This window comes from Euprymna scolopes, chromosome 19 (assembly GCF_053919585.1).
Source record: "Euprymna scolopes isolate OS-2025 chromosome 19, ASM5391958v1, whole genome shotgun sequence".
Classification (NCBI taxonomy): Eukaryota; Metazoa; Mollusca; class Cephalopoda; order Sepiida; family Sepiolidae; genus Euprymna; species Euprymna scolopes.
Window position 1 is genome coordinate 147,541,152 of NC_136500.1, and position 16,554 is coordinate 147,557,705.

General features: G+C 35.7%; 1 pseudogene; it reads right to left on the bottom strand.

Annotated features, from left to right (window-relative positions):
- Positions 1-14,246: 14,246 nt before the first annotated feature.
- On the bottom strand, positions 14,247-14,365 carry LOC145240640 (5S ribosomal RNA; annotated as a pseudogene).
- Between the last annotated feature and the right edge of the window lie 2,189 nt (positions 14,366-16,554).

Here is a 16,554-nt window from a genome sequence, read left to right on the forward strand (position 1 = left end):
CCAGTTCACATATAGGCCAGTGAATGTCGGCTTTCTATAAATTGTAGTGAGAAAGTCACTTGAACGTTCGACAAGAACATCCAAGAAAGGAAGCGAATTGTCCTTCTCACTTTCCATAGTGAACTTAAGAGCCCCATGTAAGGAATTCAACCTATTAAAAAATATCGACGCTTCACTTTGCGATGGAAAAATACCAAAAGTGTCGTCAACATATCTGAAATATGCAGTGGGTTTAGTTGTAGAATTAAACATAACGGATTCATGGTACCCGACGAAAATATCCGCTAAAGTTGGGGCCAACGAACTCCCCATTGAAACCCCGTCAACCTGACAGTACATAATATCACAAAAACTAAACTCCACGGATTTAGTACACATTAAAATGATCAGACAAGGGAGGATGGGGTCTGGTGGTCTCCCTTCTTCTGCAGCCTTGGACTCTGCTATTGGCCAGCATTTGGTTGACAACCCGTGCTGTGCCGATAGATATAAAATAGATTGGTTCGAGGTGCTACATAGAGCGGACTCCAAAAACCATTTAAAGATTTTGGAGTCTGTCTCTATTGCGGTGCGTCAACCTTCTTTGTGCCGGCAAAAAGAAACATCAAACGCATTGTTTCTCTTTGGGGAACTTTGAATTTTTTCTCCCGTTTATTTTTATTTTTGTTTTTTTGTTTTTTTTTCTCCCTCGTTGTGCCAATATTTTAATCGTTTTTAAACGTTAATAAATTTATTTTAGTATCCCCGTACTTTTGGTACATTTAATAAGTTCCCCATTAGAACTCTTTATTTTTTGACATAATATTATTTTGTTTGCTATCGATTTTCTCCTGACGAGATAATAGCCGAAAGAGCTCTCGAGAAACTTCCGCCTATTATTTTTAAACCTATATATAAATTCTGTACCTCTAAACATTTATTTAAATATATATATATATATATATATATATATATATATATATATATAAAACTACTTCATTTACTCACATACATTTAATATACGAAAGTATAGATTTATGCGTAAACTTTAAGTATTTACTTGAAAAGTGCTCAATACGTAGGTAGAGCTAGTTAGTAATTTATAAAATATATATGGCGACTAAGCTACACTGAATATTCTGCGTTTCATCCACTGTAGGATTCGTCAGGCTTATGCGCGAATTTTGTGGTTGCTTCTTGTTTTTATATATGTTGAGGATTTCTAGTTAGCCAATCAGCTTTCTAGTATCCACCGCGCCCCCTCCTATCAGCCAATGGGCATGCATTTTATCGAACAAAGAATCTGTTTTAGAACTAGGTTAGTGGTTTAAGGTAGATCTTTTCCCTCTTTTTATATATATATGTATGAATATACCTATGTGTACACACACACATGCACACACATATACATATATATATATACATATATGTGTGATCGTTTATGTATATTCATGTTTATTTAATTTATTTATTTGTTTGTTTTCTATTGTTATTGTTAGTTTTAAAGCTATTTTGTATCGCTATCCTAGAGTAAGTTTTATTTTGTGGACACAGTTGTTTGCTATTTCTCGTCTACAGTTTAATAGATTTTGAGGTTCTTTAAAGTACAGGATAGCAAATTTTTCATGGAGGCATAATTTACATGGGTCGTCTAAATGTCTGCATGTGGTAGCTTGTCTCATTATTTTCCATTCGACTACCGGCGAATGTCCGCTTTCTTTGAGTTCCCAGTATTTATTCGCTAGTGTTGTTTTTATACGGTGTTTTTTTTTTTTTTTAAGGTACTTTTGTGGTCATAGTATCGGGTTTTAAAATCTAAGGAATCATGCCTATGCAATATTTCTTGTTATTCGGGTTTTCTTTCGCAAATATTGTTGCTTGATAAACTACACTTTTTGTTAGGCATTTATTTTGGACTGGGCAAATTGTGCGGTGTCTACAATTGCATTTATCTTGTTCGTTATTATTACTATTATTATTATTATTATTATTATTATTATTTATGGTATGGTTGTTCTTGTCCGGGGTTGGTTTATTATTATTATTATTATTATTATTATTATTATTATTATTATTATTATTATTATTTCTGCTAGTGTTGGTTTTATTTCTGTCATGGTGTCTACTTTTTTATTGTTTATTTTGTTGTTGTTTACATTGTTTTCATTTAGTATTTTGTTATTATGTGCTTTAATTATCATCTCTAAATTTTCGCAACAACTGTAAGATAACTTCAAGGTATTTTTATTGAAGATTTTGTGTAAGGGGTTGGTTGCGGGAAAGTGTTTTTGAATAAGATCTAGAAATTTCTTGCCCAAGTTTTGTTTTTAACATTTGATTGTATGGGGCCGTATACCAAATTATAGTTCTTTTTCTTCTATTTTTACTTTTATTATAGTTGTTGATGTTTTGTTGCTTATATTTGATATCGATATTTTTGTATCCACTATTTTTTAGGGCTGTTTCGTAGATATTGGTTGACCTGTTAAATGCATTTTCATCGCTTGAGTTATTACTGAGTCTACTTACGATCGAGTTAGGAATGTGTTTTATAATTGATGGTGGGTGGTTGGACTTAGGGTTTACGTAAATTGGAGTAGCGTTATCTTTTAAGTATGGTTCATATGTGTTTCTATCTAAGTTTAACGTGACGTCCAGGAAGTTTGTTATTTTTATGTTAGCTGATACGTCCGCTTTTAGGCCTAATTTTTAAATTTCTTTGTGTATAATTTTCTTAAAGTTTTCTCCCTTGACTTTGTTGGAGTTTTATATATATATATATATATATATATATATATATATATATATATATATATATATATATATATATATCTTCTCTACAGTTATATAAATGCACATATCTCTCTCTCTCTCTCTCTCTCTCTCTCTCTCTCTCTCTCTCTCTCTCTCTCTCTGCGAGTTCGTTTCTTATAGAATCCGAAACTGTTCAACAGATTTTCTTTCAAATTTACCGAACTTTAGTGTATAGGTCTGGGTGTGATCTAAGTTTTGTCTCAGAATATCCCCGATAATTACCGATAATCGATAACCGAAACCGTTATTTTAATTTATCTTTCATCAGTAAAGCCATTTTTCCATGTCGTTGCTTAGCAACAAGGATAGAACAACGGGCCGTTGGGTAAGCTGACAGCATGTTTTTCTTTTTATCATGACGTGGTCTGTAGGTTCAAACTCTGTACGTGAATCTCTTTTTTTATTAACTACAAAGAATTTTTGAAAGCTTTAGGTGATTTTTGTTTTTGGTTTTTGTTTTTGGTTTTTATTTTATTTTGTGGTCTGTAGGTTAAAACCACGCACATAAATTTCTTAATGCTTTTTTCTTTTCGTTAACTGGAAAGAAGTTTATATGAAATACTTTTATAAAAGAAACAGTAGGTTCTCTAAAATGCAATGTAGAATAACATATATTTTGGACTAATTTACTGCATGGAGGCATGTGAAGTTTCCTTCCGGGCGATTTCACGGATTTCGATGACCATAAAAATATAGGAGTATGATATATACGTTTATCATCATTCTATCAAAGGCACCGTAAGGTCTCCCTACTAGTATATATATATATATATATATATATATATATATATATATAATCTTGGAAGTTTTTAACCTTTAAAACTATACAAAAAAATTCATTTGTTAGAATTCCATTTAGTCATGAAGTCATTCAATCGCCCCATATATATATATTTATATAAAATAGGTTGAGCAATGACCACGGTCTGACCCCCAACGAGCAAGGGGTAGTAGCACTTGAACACGCAAATGAAGAGTAGAATAATTTACACATATTTGCACCGCTCGGAAAAATGTCGCCAAAATGGAGTACGAAAATGCTCTTTTACATTTTAAACACATCTTAAAAATATTCTAAATATTTTACATTTTAAATAATTTCTGAAGAGGACGCTTCACAGAACGTCTGAAACGCGTTAAAAACTATTTCAATGATTTAAAAACATTGTTACAATGATTTAAACATTTTTTAATGAAAAATCAAAACACGGAATAATAAAATAATGTTAAAAAGTACACATTGTTTGTGAACCCCTTCCCCATATATATATATATATATATATATATATATATATATATATATATATATATATATATATATATATATATTTGGACCATTTGGAATTTACCCATTGGATTGAAATTTTAAATTCGACCGTTTTGGATTTTACCATTTTTGGATTTTTACCCTTCACCGGACTATCCATTCATGTGAAATCTTTTTATTATTTTTCTTTTGCCTCCTGTTCCCCTTACCTCACCCCTTTTTTTAACTAAGTAAGATCTTTGACTTACTTGTAGTTTCATTAAATACTTTTATATGCAAAATCCGATCCTGCATTTTGCTAATTCCTGCCCTCTGATGAGAAGGAGAGTATTTCTTCGAAACTCCGCGGATTAAGGACTATCCACTTATCTTGTGCTTCCTTTTTTGAAAATTAAATATGTTTTTAACTCTTTTTCAAGATATCTTTTAACATATTTTATTAATCATTTGTTCATATTATATATATATATATATATATATATATATATATATATATATATATATATATATATATATATATATATATATATATACCCTTCTTTTTCTTCTTGTTCTTCTTGGTCTTGTGCTTAATAGACATTCTGCTCTTAATTTTTTTATAAGTGTACCGCTGCAGTCTTTTTGTTTCTTTTGGGGGGGGGGGCTACGCTAATCTTTTCATAAAGGATTATTTATTCGTATTATTTGGATTATTCGGACTACTGGTTTCGTCTTGAGTGTTTTAGTTGATGTAACATCCGACCTTCTTGTCGAACTCGGGAATCTTTTTATCAGATTCGAGAATCTTGTTGCCGAACTTAGGAATCTACACGGAATTTCGAATAGAATCCTTTATTTAATCCACGAAGAGGGGGTCCTCTGTCAGCCATGACTTGTTAGAAATACAATTGTAAATTACTTAGGACTTCTGCCCATCAATCGAGAGCACGCTATCCCTATGCATTAAATAAATGGCTCCATTCGGAATTTCGTAAAGATTTCCGAGTCCGATAGAAAGAATCTAAAATTCTACACAAACATTCCAGAGTTCGATAAGATACATCTGAAGAAGGTCGGAAGTTACATCGACCGAAATGTTATGCAAATAACACTGAAAAAAACGACTCATTTGGAATTTTCCGTATTTATTTTGCTCACATTTAACTGCCTTTGCAATCTCACTTTTCCCTGATTCCAATAATGTAACCCTTCTTCAATGGCTAACCAAACGGGTCGCATATTTTCTGATATACAGGGTGGAATTATAAAATTGTCGCCCTAAAAATGATTCCATTTCTGTTTGATGAAAACCGGTTTTCTTTTTTTGTTGCAGATCATCTACTAGTTGGCCAGCTGTGTACAAATCCCAATAGCAATAGAAACCTTCTATCATGTCTGAAAGTGACAGAATATTCAACAAGCGAGATCAGAGATGCGCCACTGTACAACTTATGCTCTCTACCAATCCAAGTTATAACAACAAGACCATTGCCAGCACCCTCAAAATGAAAATAGCCTAACGAAGTTTCCATCCTCTAGTGTCATTTCAAGTGAGAACCACATCATACCACCTCACACCTTCGAAGTCGGCTTGAAAGTCAACACCAAAATGTGGTGATCCTCTGATGCAATCAGGTGGCCACTAGCAGACTCTGGGTGTGGCAGCAGGATTTGGCTCCTGGCCACAAGTCCCAAAAAGACCCAGGAATGTTACGATTTTGTACCCTTCCCTGATTGAACCAATTTTACTTCGTTTGATCATGCGTCTAGAACATCACCAACATGACTTCCCGCAACATCAAAGCCAGCCTGATTACCGTCATCCGCCGAGTATTCGCCGAGCATCCGTTGACGCTTGTGGGAAAGGCATGTTCCCAGTTCGGAACCTGTATCGAGGCAGTGATTGAGGCTGAAAGCAGCTACATTGAATAGATGTCAGCTCTACTACATAACTAAGTTACCTGAATTGTTTTTCTTTTCAATAAAAGTTTTAATATAAAGCTGTAGTGTTGTTTTCTTTAGGAGACAATTTTATAGTTCAACCCTGTATTTATGATCAGTTCGCCATCAGTTTTTTGTTGTTTTTTTTTCGTTATAGACATGTACATGCACTGGTGTGTTAATCTGTAAGCTTCTGTGTATATATACGGTATAATCACGTTGACACACCAGTTCCCGTCAGATCACCGAAGTTAAGCAACGTTGAGCCTGGTCGTTACTAAAATGAGTGACCAATTTGGGAAGTCCAGGCGCTGTATGTAGGAGGACGTCGACACCTCTTTGCAAAAAGTTGCAAAACCTTAACGTCGTCATCTCCCCTCACGGGGATATACATTCGACTGGGGATCGCTTGTGAATTTCATTTTCCCATGAAACTTCCTCCTTCGGAGGAAGCCGGTTAAACCCTAAATAGGGTTGGTGCTGACTGCACGCACGCACGGTTTCTATGTGTATGTATGCATAAGATGTGTTCTTGTCATGTGCATAGCAAAACAATGCAAGCTTTGCACAGCAACCGGATATGCAGCAAAAACAAAACGTACGTTGTTTACAAAAACATGTCGCATCACTGTTTATCCCACGAGTTATCTTAGACGAAACACACTTTCGTGTTTCCAACTTCGGCGGCATTTGTTTATATCCCAAAAGATAAAACCGATTTTGCAGGCGGGCAATCACCCAATCTTGACATTGTCAAAAATGAAACGGATGAAATCAGACATTTTTCCCCCATTTTGCGATTTCAAATCTTCGCCCCAAAATACTTTTTCCTTTCTTATCCTTTGGTATTTTCGGACTATTGTTCTCATCTTCAGTGTTAGTCACACAACGTTTTGTCCGATGTAACCTCCGATCGCTTTCATGTGTATCTTGTCGAACTCTTGAATCCTGACAAACTCGCGAATCCGCCCCTTATTATCTGTGCTTTTTTTCGTGTATATATATATATATATATATATATATATATATATATATATATATATATATATATAATTCTACCCTTTGCGACCAGGCCGCCAAACGCCAATATTTCCTCCTGTATCAGAAAACACGCTATGTGATATACATATATCTGTACGTGATGTTGCCAAGCTAATAAAAAAACGTTTATTCCAGTAAAGCAACCGGCTCTGACGGTATTCCAATTATAGTACTCAAAAAAAAGTAAACCAGAACTAGCGCCCATACGCACAAAACTGTTTAAACGTTGTCGTAAGGAGAATAGCTTCCCATCTCCCTGGAAAATATCATCAGTATGCCCTGTATTTAAGAATTCAGGTGATCGGTAATCACACTCTCAGCACAGGCGAATAAGTCTCCTGTGCATCATGAGTAAGTTGCTGGAATCTGTGTTAAATAGAGAATTAATCAACCATCTACGCAAAAATAATCTTCTTAGTGACACACTATGGTTTCCGTTCTTCGAGATCTACAGCAGATGTGCTTACAGTTATATCTCATAGGATTAGCGAATCTCTCGACAGAGGCAACCTTTCTAGGGCAATTGCTCTTGACATAACTAAGGCCTTTGATAGGGTATGGCATAAAGGTTTACTTCACAAGATCTCTAGCTATGGTATAGCTGGAAATGTCTTCTCAAATATTAAATCATTTCTCTCTGATAGGTTCAAAAGAGTAGTAATTGATGGGCAAAAATAATAAGCTAACAGTATTAATGCTGGAGTCCATCAGGGGTCCATTTTGGGTTCAACTCTCTTCCGGATCTACATTAATGATCTTCCAAATCACATCCTTACATCATTTGTAGACATTTATGCTGATGACACTACCATATATGGTAGCACATCTAAGACAGTAAACAACCAAGTTCTCTCCGATTCTCTCTCCTTTGACCTTGATCACGTGGGGAAAGGAATGGCTGGTTACTTTTAATGCATCTAAAACCAAGCTTCTCTCTTTACATCATCAACGTTCTGATCTCCATCTGGCATCAATTGAAATGAATGGCTCTCGTCTTGAGGAGGCCTCAAGTTGTGACAAGCTTCTGGGCTTGACCTTTACTCCTGAACTTAAATGGAACACGTACATCAAATCTGTTGCCAAGGCCGCTAGGAAAATGGTGATCCTTCTATCGATCAAGTAGATTTCTCACTGCTGATGCAATTCTCGATCTATATAAGAGCCAGGTACTCCAAGGCTGGAATACTGTTGCCACATCTGGGCAGGAGCTGCTAGAAAGGCCTTGCCTGCCTTGATAGGGTTCAAAATAGACTTTGTGGTCTCGTAGATGTCATTTTCTCTTCCCTGCAACCTCTATCTCTATGCCCCCCTCGCCAAACTTTCACAAGAAACACTCGTCTAGCTGAAAACACTATCAATAATTCCCCCCACTCTTTATCTGTGCTAACACCTAAACGTAGATTCCATGAACAAAGCTTCTTTCTTAGAACTGCACGCCTGTGGAATTGTTTTCCGTTTTCGTGCTTTCCAGCTGACTACAATATGGTTGTCTTCAAGTCTAACGTAAACAAGTTCTTGATGAGCCGTTCAATATAAGTTAACAAATTTACCGAATTTCCATTACTTACTATTACTATATTGTCCAATTTCTACTGTATCCTCTTTAACCCTTATCCTCGAGTGGCCTCTTGGTCTTGATAATTGGTGATGCCTATGCATAAAATACATATATATATATATATATATAATCTGAGGTTATTGTTTTCCAGAGTTTAAGCAACCAATGAAGTTTAACGAGGTTAATACCAGAGTGCTCAATACCGAGGTAGAGCAGGGTATACTCTTTATTTGTTTTTAGATAAGCAGTAACATGTTGCTACACAATCATGAGCATGTTTCAGTCAGCTACTTACCAGTAACTTGAGACCTCTTCAGGCGATACAACTTACACGAAAGCAAACTGAAGATGTCTCAAGTTACTGGTAACTAGCTGGGCGAAACATTCTTATGACTTTGTACCAACATATTACTGTTTATGTAAAAGCAAATAAAATGTGTGTGTGTGTATATATATATATATATATATATATATATATATATATATACACGCACACACACGAACAAGCAGCAAAAAGAAATCCGCATTTGTAATTATTCCAAAAACTGCATATATATATATATATATATATATATATATATATATATATATATATATATATATATATATATATATATATATGCAGGCTTCTTCAGTCTTAGACTATGGATACCCACGAAGGGTTTCTTGCGCGTGAAATTTTTTGGCAGGAGGTGCGCAATCTCTAACCACACCTCTCCTGAGACGACATTGTGGCAAGTGAAGTGTATGTACAGGACGACTGGAAACAAATGCCGAGATAAGCGGAGAGCACATACAGCGCCTACAATTCCCAAATGGTCACCCATCTGATACTAACCAGGCTCAACGTTGCTTAACTTCGGTGACGAGAACCAGTGTGTCAACTCGATTATAAATATATATATATATATATATATATAAGCAGGGAAATCCGACATAGCCCGGGATTGAATGACAATCAACGAATGCTTCACATGTTTTTATTGTTATCGAAACTGGTGAAATCATCAATTTTGCAATCAAATCGATTGATTGCCTACTTTAGTCTAGGACGCATCGCGTTGCACAGGAATGCAGATTCACATGCCTCGCCGCACTGATTTAGTTCACAATACATTGTAGCCTACATTGCACTGTGGAGAATCTACTGTTGATTTTATAAAAAATATTTTCGTATATAACTAGCGGGACCTGTGGAAATTCCAATATGTAATATATTGAGGTTGGCATTCTGTAGATATTCAGTGTAAATTTAGACGCTCTGATATTATTGTAGCTCTTTTGTTAAAACTGCAAAAGTATTTATTTATTTAGCAGCGACACTCGGCATAACCAGGTCGTAAAACACGCTTAAATATGATATGCAAATGGTCATGAATCATAGTTTCCACAGACCCTGATCACGTTGGGAAAGGAGTGGCTGGTTACTTTTAATGCATCTAAAACCAAGTTTCTCTCTTTACATCATCAACGTTCTGATCTCCATCTGGCATCAATTGAAATGAATGGCTCTCGTCTTGAGGAGGCCTCAAGTTGTGGCAAGCTTCAAATTTTGTAGAGCTTCTGGGCTTGACCTTTACTCCTGATCTTAAATGGAATACGTACATCAAATATGTTGCCAAGGCCGCTGGGAAAATGGTCGAATCCTTCTATCGATCCAGTAGATATCTATCTGCTGATGCAGTTCTCTATCTATATAAGAGCCAGGTACGTCCAAGGATGGAATACTGTGGCCACATCTGGGCAGGAGCTGCTAGAAAGGATTTGTCCTGCCTTGATAGGACTTAAAATAGACTTCGTGGCCTCGTGGGAGATGTCCTTTTCTCTTCGCTTCAACCTCTATCTCACAGAAGAGATGTTGCGAGTTTGTCTCTGTATTGTCGTTATTTTCATAGAAAGTGTTCGACTGAGCTGCAGTCTCTGGTCCCCCCCTCGCCAAACTTTCACAAGAAACACTCGTCTAGCTGAAAACACTATCAATAATTCCCCCCACTCTTTATCTGTGCGAACACCTAAACGTAGATTCCATGAACAAAGCTTCTTTCTTAGAACTGCACGCCTGTGGAATTGTCTTCCGTTTTTCTGCTTTCCAGCTGTCTATAATATGGTTGTCTTCAAGTCCAACGTGAACAAGTTTCTGATGAGCCGTTCCACTTAAGTTAACAAATTTACCGAACTTCCATTACTATCGATTACTATATTGTCCTTTTGACTACTCTACACTCTTTAACCCTTATCATTGAGTGGCCTCTCGGCCTTGATAAATGGTGACGCCTATGTAAAAAAAAATCTAATCTCATTGGGAAGCCTATAGTTTGGACCAATATTTTGTTTCTTATTTGAAAATAACATCTTTAATAAGATAACTTATAATAATTTTTAAAATACTTTGGACATATATATATATATATGTGTGTGTGTGTGTGTGTGTGTGTGTGTGTGTGTGTGTATGTGTGCTATTTTATTTGTTTTTGTTTTTGCGATAAGTTTTGAATGAATTCAATTATTTATACGAAAATGTATTTTACTTCAATGAGAGTTGGGAATAATTTTCCCTTTTACCAATTGGGTACCCCCAAATGGGGAGCGGCATATATAATGTTTTTTGTTGTGGTGGCACATACTCATTTACATATGTGGATAATATTACACATAAATAGCAAGACTCGGTTAGTCTGAGTGTGTGTTAACCAGAAGCCACCGAAGGCCGAGCCGAGAGCAGATATTTTCTCCAGCCAATACTCTTTTACCTGACAACCATTATGTAAATATACTGTAAATATACTTTTCCTAATACACTTCTTATTGATCTACCTTTGTTTGTTGAGTCTTCATTTATATTGCCTTATATGTTATTTGGTTCAACCTGCAAACATAACAGTTGGCGACGAAGATGAACGTCACACATAACATTTTTAAAATATGATTATCCACTGACGATTCATCAGATGGTTGAATCTAGCCAGATTCGAAATCAGGACCTCGTGGTAAGAAGCATAAACTCTAACCACTGGACCATCTCGCGCCTTTTGGATATATCGCAACTTACATAGATGCTATTTTATTTTATTTTATTTTTTTTTTCGGTACGTTTTGAATGAATGAATTCAATTATTTATACGTATATATATATATATATATATATATATATATATATATATATATATATATATATATATATATATATATATATATATATGTATAAAAAATGTAATTTCAGTAAGGTCTGACGAGGCTGTTAGCTCGTAAACACGGTCCAACATCCGAAACATATGTAACCAAACAGATAAAACGGTAATAAAAAATAAAACATATATATATATATATATATATATATATATATATATATATATATATATATATATATATATATATATATATAAAATGCTTGTTTCGTTAAACGGCAGGGATAATTAATGTTTGTTTTTCTTGCAATCCGTTTTTATATTCCACATAGGGACGTTGAATTTGCTACCTTAGTACCGGGATTACCCCTCTCGGCGGGATGGGCCTTTAGATCTTATTAGATCATCCATCTAGGAGACGGAAAGCCTGATGGCAATCTTTTGATCTACAAATTCTTTCTCGCCTTTCATCTACATATCTCTGTTAATAAATATTAGAGAAGAAAGCAGCACCACACGACAATCTTCTGCGTACGAATCACATAGGGATAAAGAAACAAAAACGTGTGCTGGTTTCATAGATTAGAAGCACAATTATTTTACACGTGTTCTCATCTTGGATTTTATTTGCGTTCATGTATCCGTCCGGCATGCTTCAGGCGCGTTTTCTCAAACTCGAGAATCTGTATTTTGAACTCGGGAGTGTGTGTTGCATTTTGTAACTGATCTTTTTATTTAATACAAACGTGTGCATTATTCTTGTTCCGTCAGCCATAACATGTAGAAGTATTTGAAGATACGGGGAATATTGTCACCTAACGTATATTTCATTTCTCTTATCTATAAATTGATTTACTTAACTATAAATTTTTTTAGTCATGTATAGTACCCATTATTATGTTGTATATCTGCTGTTTAAAGAATGACGACACACTGATATATATATAATATATATCGGTCAGCATTGAGGAGACTAGAATTTGACATGTTGATTTTTCTTTGACCCAAATTGTCAATCAATAATGATATCAGTTTTGGTTGTTATTATGTAACGATCTGTAACAATTTGAAACATACCCTTCGAACGGCATTGTCACTGTAGCCACGCCCCAAGAGTGTTTTATTCGGCCATTGTCGTTTCACTGGATTGATCTGAGTCTGATTACACCTGTGTAACCTTTTACTGAAAATAGCATTTAAAACAATCTCTTTTTGACAATTGATTTGTTGCTTCTTGACAGCGGGTGCATGTGTCAGGTTCATAATTTTTATTCTAATGACCTTTGATAATTGTTTGATTGTTTTTTTTTTTTTTATATGTCCAGGGACATTCTTTTGTTGAAATAGTTTCTCGGTACATATAGTCTAGATATCAAACAAGATTTCAGGTTTAAAATTTGTATTCAAATGACCGTTTTATACATCTGATAATTATTTTATTGTCTCCTGCATTTCTCGGTAAACATAGCCTAAATATTTAAAATATTTACCCGGATTTCTAGTTTAAAACTTCAGCTCTCCTAACTTAAAGGATTACAAAATTCAATTTAACCAATGCAATATATATGTGATATGCCTAAGTAATATTATTCATCTATCCAATAATATCTATATTGTATGAATTGCGTCCACTGATGCATGGAGCATTGTTGACATATGGGCCAATGCATCACCCATAGACAGGGTTCAAAAAAGTCACCAACCTAATAGGTCTTGCAGTCGTAATCAAACTCCAACCTCTGTCCTCTAGACAAAATTTTGCGTCCTTGCGCCTATTTTACAAGTATTTTAATGACAGTGTTCCAAGGAACTCTAAGCCGCTGTACACCATCGATGAAAACTTCCCTGACTAACCTGACAAACAGCAAAATCTCACCTCTTCAATGTAGAGATCGCTAGACGCCGGAAAGCCTTCTATTTTAATAGTTTATTCCCTCGAACTGCTAGACTTTCTCTGACTATACTGACATGCAAAAGTTCAACTATAATCTCGCTGCTCAACTCCCGACATAGTATCAAGGGTTTTCGCCGAGCGTCGCCGATTATCAAAGTGTAAAACGCTATTCAAGGTAAATACTGAAGAAAACATTTAAGTAAAATAAAATCACCAGAAAAAAATAAAATAAAAATGAAACAACATTTCTGTTTTATTTATATAACAGTTTTTTACGTAAAAAAAATAAACAATTTATATATTTTTTCAACCATTTTTTTGTAATACAAAATTAATAAAAAGAAAACAGTTGTTGTTTTTCATAGTATTGTTCAACAACCTTCTTTTGTCTAGCACTTTTTATGTGTTTTGTGTGTGTGTGCGTGTGTGTGTGTGTGTGTGTGTGTGTGTGTGTGTTAGGTAGCTTTACGACATATGTGTGCAGTCAGCACCAACCCTATTCAGGGTTTAACCGGCTTCCTCCGAAGGAGAAAGTTTCATGGGAGTATGAAATTCACAAACGGCCCCCAGTCGCATGTATATCCCCGTTAGAGGAGATGACGACGTTAGGTTTTTGCAACTTTTTGCAGGGAGGTGTCGACGTCCTCCTACATACAGCACCTGGACTTCCCAAATTGGTCACCCATTTTAGTAATGACCAGGCTCAACGTTGCTTAACTTCGGTGATCTGACGGGAACATGTGTGTCAACGTGATTATGCCGTATATGACATATGGTTTAAGATGGAGACAAAAAGATCATTACCAAACTCAGAAACTGTCAAGAAGCTCCCGGCTAGCCCTGTTGATTTTTTTTTTCTTCAATATTTTCCCCAAAGATCGTCTGCTCCTTTGCCGCGTGTTTGTCAGTGTCTTACGTCAGATTACAGTCAACCTCAAGAGCGCATGATATCATGTTCCCAGCAAAGTTGAGCAGACAGTGAGTTACATCTGGTTCTAATTCTGCACAAGTGCCATTTAATCAACGGAAATAGCTTATTCTCATTCCGTTATTCATAAACGAATGTCTTAAGTAATTTGTAATTTTATACTAAGTATCGCTCACACTAAGGATAGAACCTTCAACCTCAAAAAAAGAAACTGCTGGAACTTAGAACTGATCAGCACTTGGCACTTTTATCCGTTGCGCATAAACATTGTTTATTCATTAAAGCTCCCATTTTAGCTTAACATAACCGTTTTACGTTTCAACACTCTGACTTATCAGCAGGGTAACTTGCTCTCATTCCGGCAGCTATGTTAGAGTGGACCTATAGAATAATTCGTAATTGTATCGCCCGCACTGAAGATTTAACCTTTAGCCTTCAGTCAGAAGAGTGTCACATAGTGTCACATAGAACTGAATTTAACCCAGTACTTTATCCATTACGCCGTGAGTCTAAATTTGGAATCCTTAACTATATGTACAATCTTACTAATTTAGATTCCCGAGTTCGATAGAAAGTTCTAGAATTCGAGACAAGATAGACCTGAAGAAGGTCGGAGAATATATCGGCTGAAACGTTGTGAGAGTACTACTCTTGATGAAAACAGTAGTCCGAAAAATTAAAAAAAAAAGACATTTCTTGTTTATAAATATGTGTATGTCTGTATTTAACAGAAAATAATATATTATGTTAACTTCTCTTGGTCCACTCACCGGGATATTAAAGCATATCTCTGAAGACAATGTCCGCCGTCTTCTCTGTGTGTCATAGATTCTGTTTATCAGCCTTCTTTACCCCTGGCATGTTCCTTGCAGGAGTATTATGAGTGTGTTAAGTGGCGATACCATCTGAGTTTTCTTTTTTCACTATGATTTGTAGATCTGGTCGTGACCCACTTGTTGAGTGACCTTTCTGCGAACGTTATTGTTGGTAACATGGACCTTGCATGAGATTTCAAATAGTGTTCTGAGACATCTCATTTCACCTGCATAGCTCATTCTTTTGTAATCTGCGTTCAGTGGCCTTGCGTACTCATGCTTTAGATGCCTAGCGCGTTTAATAGCTTCAACTTGATTCCTAGAGGGATATTTCTGCCTCTCCATATGTCTTTCTGCCTCTTGTGTGTTGTATATGTTAACACTAATAAAGAGAGTACTGTTACTGTTACTGGTTTCGTAATAGTTGCAGGGCCAATGAACGGTGGGCCAGCTAGCTCCCCTTGGTGCGGTTGTGGATGTGCTTGGGTAACATCAGAGCCTTTTCTGTCCAATTAAGGATGTTTACGAACCATATCTAGGCATACTGTACGGGTTTATGTTCCTACCAGACCTTGTCAAATGCCTCGTAGATATCTAGCACTACCAACCCAGCTTCATCTAGCTTCTGTGCGGTATGTACGTTCAGAGAGCGTCGTTATGATATCCGTACAATAACGGGATTGTTTAAATTCGTATTGAATATCAGAGAAAATCTTTGTATATTAAAAGCGCTGAACTATCGTACTCGTCTAGTACTGTTAATGTTCGTAGTGCAAAATTGTGCAGTTGAATGTGAAATTTAGGGCACACTGCGATGATTTGGAAGTATAAAAAGAGGAAACTATAAAACATAAAAGAAAGGGAATAAGTTTATCCGCAGAACAAAAATATAGAAAGTTGTTCACCAAGGTACACAAAAGGTAGCTGGAATAGGAGTATTAATCCACGTGTGATTTTAAACAAACGAACGGGACAATGTAGGTCAGTATGTTTAGAGATGGTTTTAGGAATGGTAGTGAGTTTTGCAGCAGTTTACGAGACTTGGGGACAATTTACGGTCTGTCGTGGGTTTGAGACAGTTTAGGAGTTTTCCAGTTTGACACAGTTGAATGCAGTGTGTGGCTCGGAGCAGATCGAGATGAAATAATGGTAATTGAAGAACACTACTTCGGCAAAAAACGTAGATGAGGAACTTAGCGTTCAGAGTATTGTT